This window comes from Varroa destructor, unplaced genomic scaffold (assembly GCF_002443255.2).
Source record: "Varroa destructor unplaced genomic scaffold, Vdes_3.0 BEIS01000004.1, whole genome shotgun sequence".
NCBI classification, from domain to species: Eukaryota; Metazoa; Arthropoda; class Arachnida; order Mesostigmata; family Varroidae; genus Varroa; species Varroa destructor.
Window position 1 is genome coordinate 48631302 of NW_019211457.1, and position 8145 is coordinate 48639446.

Sequence of the window (8145 nt, forward strand, 5' to 3'; positions counted from 1 at the left end):
TTCATATGTACGTGCATAAATTTCTAGATCGAAAAAGGTCTAGAAAAAAGAATTACCGACAACATTCCACACTATTTTGTTTGAGTTAAAAGTAAACCCTGGATAACTATATTTTAGAAAAAAACGGTACTTGGAATATCCCTCTGTCTTTTCTCATTTCCATCTATTTATATTTTTATTAATTGATAATATTTAAGTTACTACTTCATTGTATGAAGAAACGTCTCTCACGGACGCAGTTATGGATTGAGGAAAATCAATTAGAAATAAAAAAGCTTTGTTTTCGATTCCCGAATATATTTCTAATTAGAATTATGATTGAAGCGACACTGGTAAATCTCAGTTTTCTAAAATTTTGAAAAAAAAATCATACAAAATTCAGTATATTGATTACCTTTTGAGCTCACAGTAGGTCAAAAGTTCCAAAAATCTAAAAAGGCCAAAACAAAGGAGTCCGCAAGGTACAAGGAGGCATGAGGGATCAAGAAATCCGACTATTACAGCGTATATGCACACTATAGCTGATATAAATAAATCTCTCGTTTGTGCATAAGAACTCCTAAGATGGTCATAAATGACTCTTTCTTGTGATCATTTCTTTTGCTCCTATTGCGCATCTTCTTGTCTTGCGTCTTGGCACACAAAATTCTGTTTCAAACCCTTCGGAAGCCATTTAATGACCGATAACGGTACAAGACAGTCAATTTTTTAGAAGTTTATACCTTGATAAGAGTTTGCTCGCACGTAGAGGATAAAAATAGTTGACCTTAGCTCATATTCGAAAAAAGTCCCGTCTTTATGATGACTAGTGTATGATTACGGTTTTCTTTTCTCACAAGATCTTCTCACAAGAAAAACAATATAATGAACCCACGCAGACCAGGGTAAACAAATACACGGGTAACATTATTGCGGATTTAAGGCCAATTTCTTGTGTCTTGAATAATTATTTGTAATATATGTATATATATATATAGGTTTGAACACGCAATGTATCGAATGACTAACCATAGTTGTTCTCTTATAATTAAATATATAAATGAAAAATGGTACTTTAGCTATATTTTTTTAACAAATCTGGCTACCGGGGAATCAATGTAAGTCGTAACGTACCAGATACGGTTCTTCGCCTATTACGGTTTGTGATTTTGGAAGCATACTGAAGTTCGTTTAGCTTTTTTGTGGTCAGATTAAGTACAACGAGTATAATGTAAAACGCTGTGAACAATTTTTGCAACCACAATATTATTTTATAGCAATAGCAAAGATAACTCCAACGTACTCTTCGTTCCCCATTCTTATTGACAATCAATTTTCAACAACACAATGTACAGGTGAGCTTCTTCTTGTCCCATTGTAACAACCAGGATGTTAAAAATTGATCAAGAGTAATTAAGAACGAAGGATGAATTACGAGTTGTTATCTTACTACGATTATGAAGTAATATCGAAGTTGCAAAAGCAACAACGATTTGCATGAATCCATTGCACTCATCGTGAATTCAACAAAGCTAAACGAATTTCGTCTGCATGTAATAATGGCAAACCCTAGTAGGTGGAGAAGCGCATCCAGTACGGTACGACTTGCCTTGATCTCCCGGTAGCCAGATTTGTTAAAATATTATATCTGAAATAACGTCTTTCATTTATGTAATTATAAGAGAACAGCTATAGTTAGTACCTAAATAACATTAGCTTGCGACATAAAACGCCTTCATTGTTGAATATTACTAATGATTTACTCTATATATGTATTTTTTATTTGAATGTATATGTATATTTACTATCCTCACTATCCACTATTCCTTTGTCTGATCCTAGTTACTCTATGAGGTCACAATCCACTGTTGAACCCTTAGGGTAAGCCGTAAGCTTCCTTCGGCACCCCTGTCTCGAGATCAAAAGAGGTAAAAGACCTCACAGATGCGTGCATGAGCCACAGATAATGAGCGCAAGCAAGAATCCTAAAAGCTCTGTTATTTCACGTTTGCGAAGCTAATTTACTTTTGCCTATTCTACTTTTATCCATATAACCCTGTATTTATATCTTATATTATACTGTTTTGCTAATAGTTTTGCATATTCCTGCTCTACTTTCCTTTGTATATTATTACTATTATCATGACTATTATTATTATTTGTATATCACCAAGTAGCTTTATCTGCAAAAGTTATGGTCTTCAACGATCGACAGAAAGTAATCGTGTGGCTGATTTGTACTTCTAAAATAAATACTATATGCTTTATACATATACTTGCATGGTTGTCTCTGTCTGGCAAAATAATTTAAAACATTTCCGAAGTTTATTAAGTAGTCATCATAACGGCTTAACGTGCTCATCTGTTCACGTATTTGCGGACCACAATGCTATGATTTGGCTAATCATCTTTTTTATAAATCGCTGACATTCGCGACAATTGTAGTAGAATTAGTGTAAACAATGCCTAATTATTTAAATATTACTTTTTGAAGCTTGCTCAAAATGGGATTGAAACGCGATTTTTAGGAGAGTTTATGACATGTTTAACTCGAAGATTTGTATCTCGATAAAGGCTATCCGTTTGTATCAAAATTATATAAGTCTTGCTTCAGAGCACAAGTCTTAAATGAGAGTATAGGTCTCTTTCTATAATGTACGCTATCCAAAGCGCCGTAAAAAGTTCTAAAAAAGCGAAAAATATTTCTAACTTGACAAGTTACAACTAAGTTAACGATACCAGCATCCTGGGGGAAGTCCATTTATGAATTTCTAGCTATAAAATATTGGAGAACCACGAGATCTTACGTAAATGAAGCTTGAAGATCCTAATGCTATCCTAAGATCCTAGAATCGCATTTCTTTCTGCATCTCTATTATTGCAGATGGCCATCGAAAACTAAATAAAAATAAAATATGTTTGATTGACGACTAGTTTACAAACTCTGCCTTACAATGCAAAAATACTGCAGATATAAGGAGACATTCGGGTAAGCGTGATATTTAGTTCTGAAAATCTGAAAGTTAAGAATAAATTACTTTTGAAATAGTAGCTTTAAGAATGTTGAACGCATCACGATTTTGCGTGTCATCTTTGCGCAAGGGTCATGCTGACCTTCTCTGTCTTGATTCAATTTTAGTATGTGTATTCAAAGATACACAGCAGAGAGACATCGATGCTTTATATACGGAGGTGGTCAAAGGTGACATCGAGCACTGGAAAGATACCACATTAAGAGAGATTTGCCAAGTGATCGGCCTAGGTTCTATTTCGCTGTTCACTTCGGAAAATGAATTACATTGTGGTAGGATCAAGGCTGACTGAAACTGTGCACATTTCTTGCCACTGCTGATCAAGGTATCCAACTATCACTTGAAGCACAAATTTTGTTGTCTTTTCCGTCTGATAAACAGACGATAACAGTTACTGTCAGTCGTTACTCATGCCAGTAACGGCCGTACGACTCAAAACATTTAAAAATCAGTTGCTAAATAAACTAAGAAACGGGTTAAACGCATAAACCCGGGCCGGTCGCGCAACTATGTTTCGCCTTTTAATGACTTTTAATATGGGTGCTGCGTTTCTAGTTACGTACGTGGATGCTTTCTTTAGCGGATTCCATAACGAGGCTACCAGATGAAGGTTAAACTTCAACAACAATTCTTTGCCGTTATATGCATTTTTTGTTGTAGTGAAAAGATGGCTAACCTAGTAACGTTCGGTGAAAATCAAAAATTGATTTTCTCTTTATTATCATGTTATGTTGTATAAATATATTCGATATAATAGTAAATCATATGTCAGTGTGACTTTCTTTGCTATCTGTATTAAATCTTAAACATACCACAATCCTCGTTCAGCGACAACTAATCTCATGAAACACAACCTCGTGGTTAAAGGTATGCGAATCCTTATTTTGCAGAGCCAATAATTTTCGAAGTAAATATGTTATAGTTTCACTGAGCAAAATCAAACTGTAAACGATAATTATGTGTCGACGAAAGTAACACACGTGCATTTTTCCTTAGTAATTATATGCTAGACATTACCTATTCATATACCACACATTTCCATTTGGGTCAATAAAGGTGTTATTCAATCCAAGGAATTTGTTTTACACCAGAATCAGCGAGGAAGTACAATTACCGATGGTAATTAGCGCTATTCATTTAACCCGCTCAACATGAAATAATTCAGGACGCAGTATCCTTTTTTAATTATCAATTAATTATTTCCTTATAGTAACCTGTCGATGCAGTGTTTCTACTGTTCGCTCACCGTCCACTCCTTTTTTCTCCCTGCACTTCTCTCTCCCCTTTCTCTTTTACGTGCTTCCATTTCTCTCGTCTTCAATCGAAGCTCGTAGCCTTGACGATGATCTTTTGCTGCCTTCCTTCTCTTTATCCTTCTGCGTCATTGTTGGAAGACGCTTATAAGGGCTAGTTAATTTGTCTATACCTTTGTATTCATCGCACAAGTCAGCGAAGGCGGTTCGCGAAGCGATCATTTAGAACACGAACAGTATTCTGCTTTGCGCCCCCATCTCGCTGTACGTCTTCTCCTCGCCTTCCCGTCTCTACCTCTCTCGGTTTTCGTCGACGTCATCATATTCGGTTGCTGCAATAACAAATCGTATTCGCTTTCCGCATTTGTCGTCTGTTCGTTTCATCTCTATTTTCGTAATCGCGGCTAATTAATTTATGTTGCTACAATCGCTGACTCTTTGAAGTATAGGTGTTGGTATCTTTAGGCAGGCAGTTGCCCCGAGTGCCCATGTTAAACAATTTAGTCGTTTGATTTTACTTGCATTGTGTCAGTCCCGTCTTCCCACTATCCTTTTTTTAGCATGGTTATCGTTAAAGTCAATGTCATTATAATCGCCATATCATTTTGATTCCTTCGACAGAAGTAATCGTCATAATGTTGCTAATCATTGTTATAATCGATATATACATGCAATCACACAACGCGTGCAGTTGCGATAGAGTTGGCTGGCGATGTTCACCGTTATCCCACACACTCGTGCCGAACGTGATCTACAGTTTTGTGAACATCCCCATTTACATTCATATTTTTTTGCTACATTATTTGAAATCGAGGATGTTAAATCACGGTCGAGTTGTTCGGCTCATTAGATCAGAGCGACGTGCATTTTTTACGTAAATGAAATTGACAAGTTAATATCTACATGTAATCGTTTTATGGTGTAGCCATCATACTCAATACCATGTAACATATTCCACACCGGTTGGCGTTCAACCTCGTGATTACTATTTCGACTACCGTAATAGCGTTCGCACGATCATTATTATTTTTCTCATTAGTAATACTCACTGTTAGTTAGGATTTTCTTGTTAAAGTTTTATCTTGTTAAAAAGCTTGCTTAGTATTTTTTTACTCTTTAGGTTACAAACAAACACAAAAATTTGTATGTTCTTTTATTTATGTTAGAGTGAATGCTAACAATTTCAAGACATATCTAGGCACAGGCCTGACTGCCACACACGCTCTCCAAAAAAAAACGCGTTGTAATCATAATTTTCAGTCAAGCTAACTAGAGCCTCCTTCCTACACATGCTTATTTATTTGTTCTGCTCACTCTACTTTCCTTCTTGGGTTCATACTTGTAATTGTTTCGCGTTGATTGCTTGATTGATGATTATGATTTTGCATGGTCGCTTTACTCACCCTAAAATAACACTGAAAACTTATGATACCTAGATAGAATAATATATATCGCTTTTTCGTATTATAATTAACACAACGCTAAGGCCGAGGTTATCCTTTACTCAATATTCTAACAACTTAGCAAACCTCTAATTTATTTTAGTATAGAATTCCCAATCAGCAACTTTTGCGTTACGCCATATAAGGTTACATCGTTTTTATGTTGAACTAAAAGGTCAATAAAATTATTTTGCAATAACGGGGAAGTTATATCTTTGAACCGAAATCTATATTTGGGATAAATAAAACTTATTTGACAATATTAGTATGGAACTAATTTGTAACAACGATGTTCATTCATTCATTCATTCATGGCATAAAAAATGTTTTGTCGATGCTGATCAAAATGTAACCGACAGTTTCTGCAACAAAACTATGTACAAACGATCGATCTGTTAATTAAAATGCTTTTTTCTACTACCTGGTTCATCTTATAATCAGCATGTTCATAACTGACTGGTTTCCCTTCAATGTTTAAAAACGAAGAGCATAGAAGCAGTGTCAAATGGGACTCGGAGAACTCATAAATAACGCCAGTTCAAAGGTTAATTCAGTGATCAGAGATCGAAACAGTAGAAATGAGGTCGGACGGAACACAGACATTAATATCAATAGCCTTTTTCTTTATGTTGCCAGCTGACCACCAAAGCAGCCCTACGTCTGCCAATTGTTCCTTTGATTAATAACTTAAAATAGTATTAAGAAGATTGAATAAGGTACCTAAAGAATTAGTATTACTCTATAATAAATATATTAATAATATGTACGAATCTGCACCAAGTACATGCATTTGTAAACGATGAAAAAACGTGTCACTTACGCAAGTGTAGGTCAAAATGATAAGGATATCGATTATAATGGGAGTAAAGTCGACTACTAGACAACCGAATTAAATCTGCCAATTGCATTACAAATCGGTTGTATTCTATTGTTGTTTGATATTTGTTATTCTAATAGATCAAATAGGAGGATATTTTCAAACATAGCAGGTCCAGTTTACACTTTTTTTTTGCTTAAGTCAACTATCATTAAAACTCATTCAAATCTGTTATCGTCTTTAGAGAGTATTTAAAAATCGAAATTTCTGTTTGCTATATATATATATATGCTGTGACAATGTCACAATCGCTTTGTAGTGATTCCCAAAAAATCCCGCCGATATATTGGAATAGGCTAAGAATAGAGAGCTTGTCTTTTTTTTTTCTGCTTCTATTATTTATTGTTTTGTTGCAGCGTTCTCTCATTAGTGATTTGTTAAACTCAACTCGAAATGTTAATAGCGGATTAGATGGGAGTTATTATCAACATTAGTATTCTTTATTGTGATTGGAGCGGTATTTATTAACTGCTTCAGATAAAATACATAATTAAAAGTCCGACTCTACCATTTAGAAAGGCAGTAACTATTTCAAATCATATCACCGTATTTAATTTGTCACCTAATCGTCATCATGGATCCACCAAGTAACACGTACAGTCAACATCTTGTTATTCAACATGAATGTCATTATACTATTATTATCGGTGTTTGGTTGTATCCGTTTGTGGGCCTGTCTTTCGATATTACAGGTTTTACGTGCGGTTTTAGTTGTGCTAGACAAGCCTATGCGGTATGTGAGAGTTCCTGCCTTTGAAACTTAATCTCGGCTTCATGTTCCACACATTCTCAGCTTCTTTTGCTTCCGTTGCAACATACATTCAACTGGAAGCGGAACTTTTATACTGTTATTGCTTTTCTTTTGATAAGCTTTTGAAGGCAGCCGGCACGAATCAAGTCGAACTTAATCTGCAATCGTTGACATTTTTTTCCCATGCCAATTACCAATTCTCATTTACATACTAATGTAATACATTCAAACCAGACGACCCCAATTCTTCCCGGCCCGATTGCCGCTGTATAACGCAACACGACTTTCGCCGCCATTTCAGAAGTAGAGGAAAAGCTGTTGTCTAGTATTTTTGCATATGTGATTTTACCGATGTTCGTCTGTTTGTATTAAGCAGTTAGTACCAGTCTTGAATGAAGTTGCTATCTTTAGAATTAAAAGCGAAAGCCATTGTGACGTTTTTTTATGTCTTTCACTATGTCCATCCTGTAATCCTATCTAATTTGTTGGCATTGCATCAATATATCGAACAATCGTTTCATACCGCTCCGCGTATAATATACCTCCTATTATCTGTTATTTGTTTCACGCTCTTTTTGAAATGTTGCGCGTGCAGCTGCATATTTACGAAGCAGCCGCGAGATACACATACATTGGAGATATAAGCCATTATTCACCGTAGATGTCATATAACTGCTAAGGTCATCGTAAGAGATGCTTCCAACCACCATTTCTCTTACACGTTCTAGAAGCAGGATGCGACTCGGTTTAAATCGTGTATTTGCATACATCACCGGTCTGGTGTAATTTTGTTCAAAGAACTTCGGACCAA

General features: G+C 35.5%; 1 non-coding gene across 1 annotated transcript; it reads right to left on the reverse strand.

The window, feature by feature from the left end:
• Nucleotides 1-3035: 3035 nt before the first annotated feature.
• Nucleotides 3036-3137, reverse strand: LOC147756308 (U6 spliceosomal RNA). The gene has a single exon (XR_015327699.1). It is a non-coding gene; the product is annotated as a U6 spliceosomal RNA (small nuclear RNA).
• Nucleotides 3138-8145: the final 5008 nt, after the last annotated feature.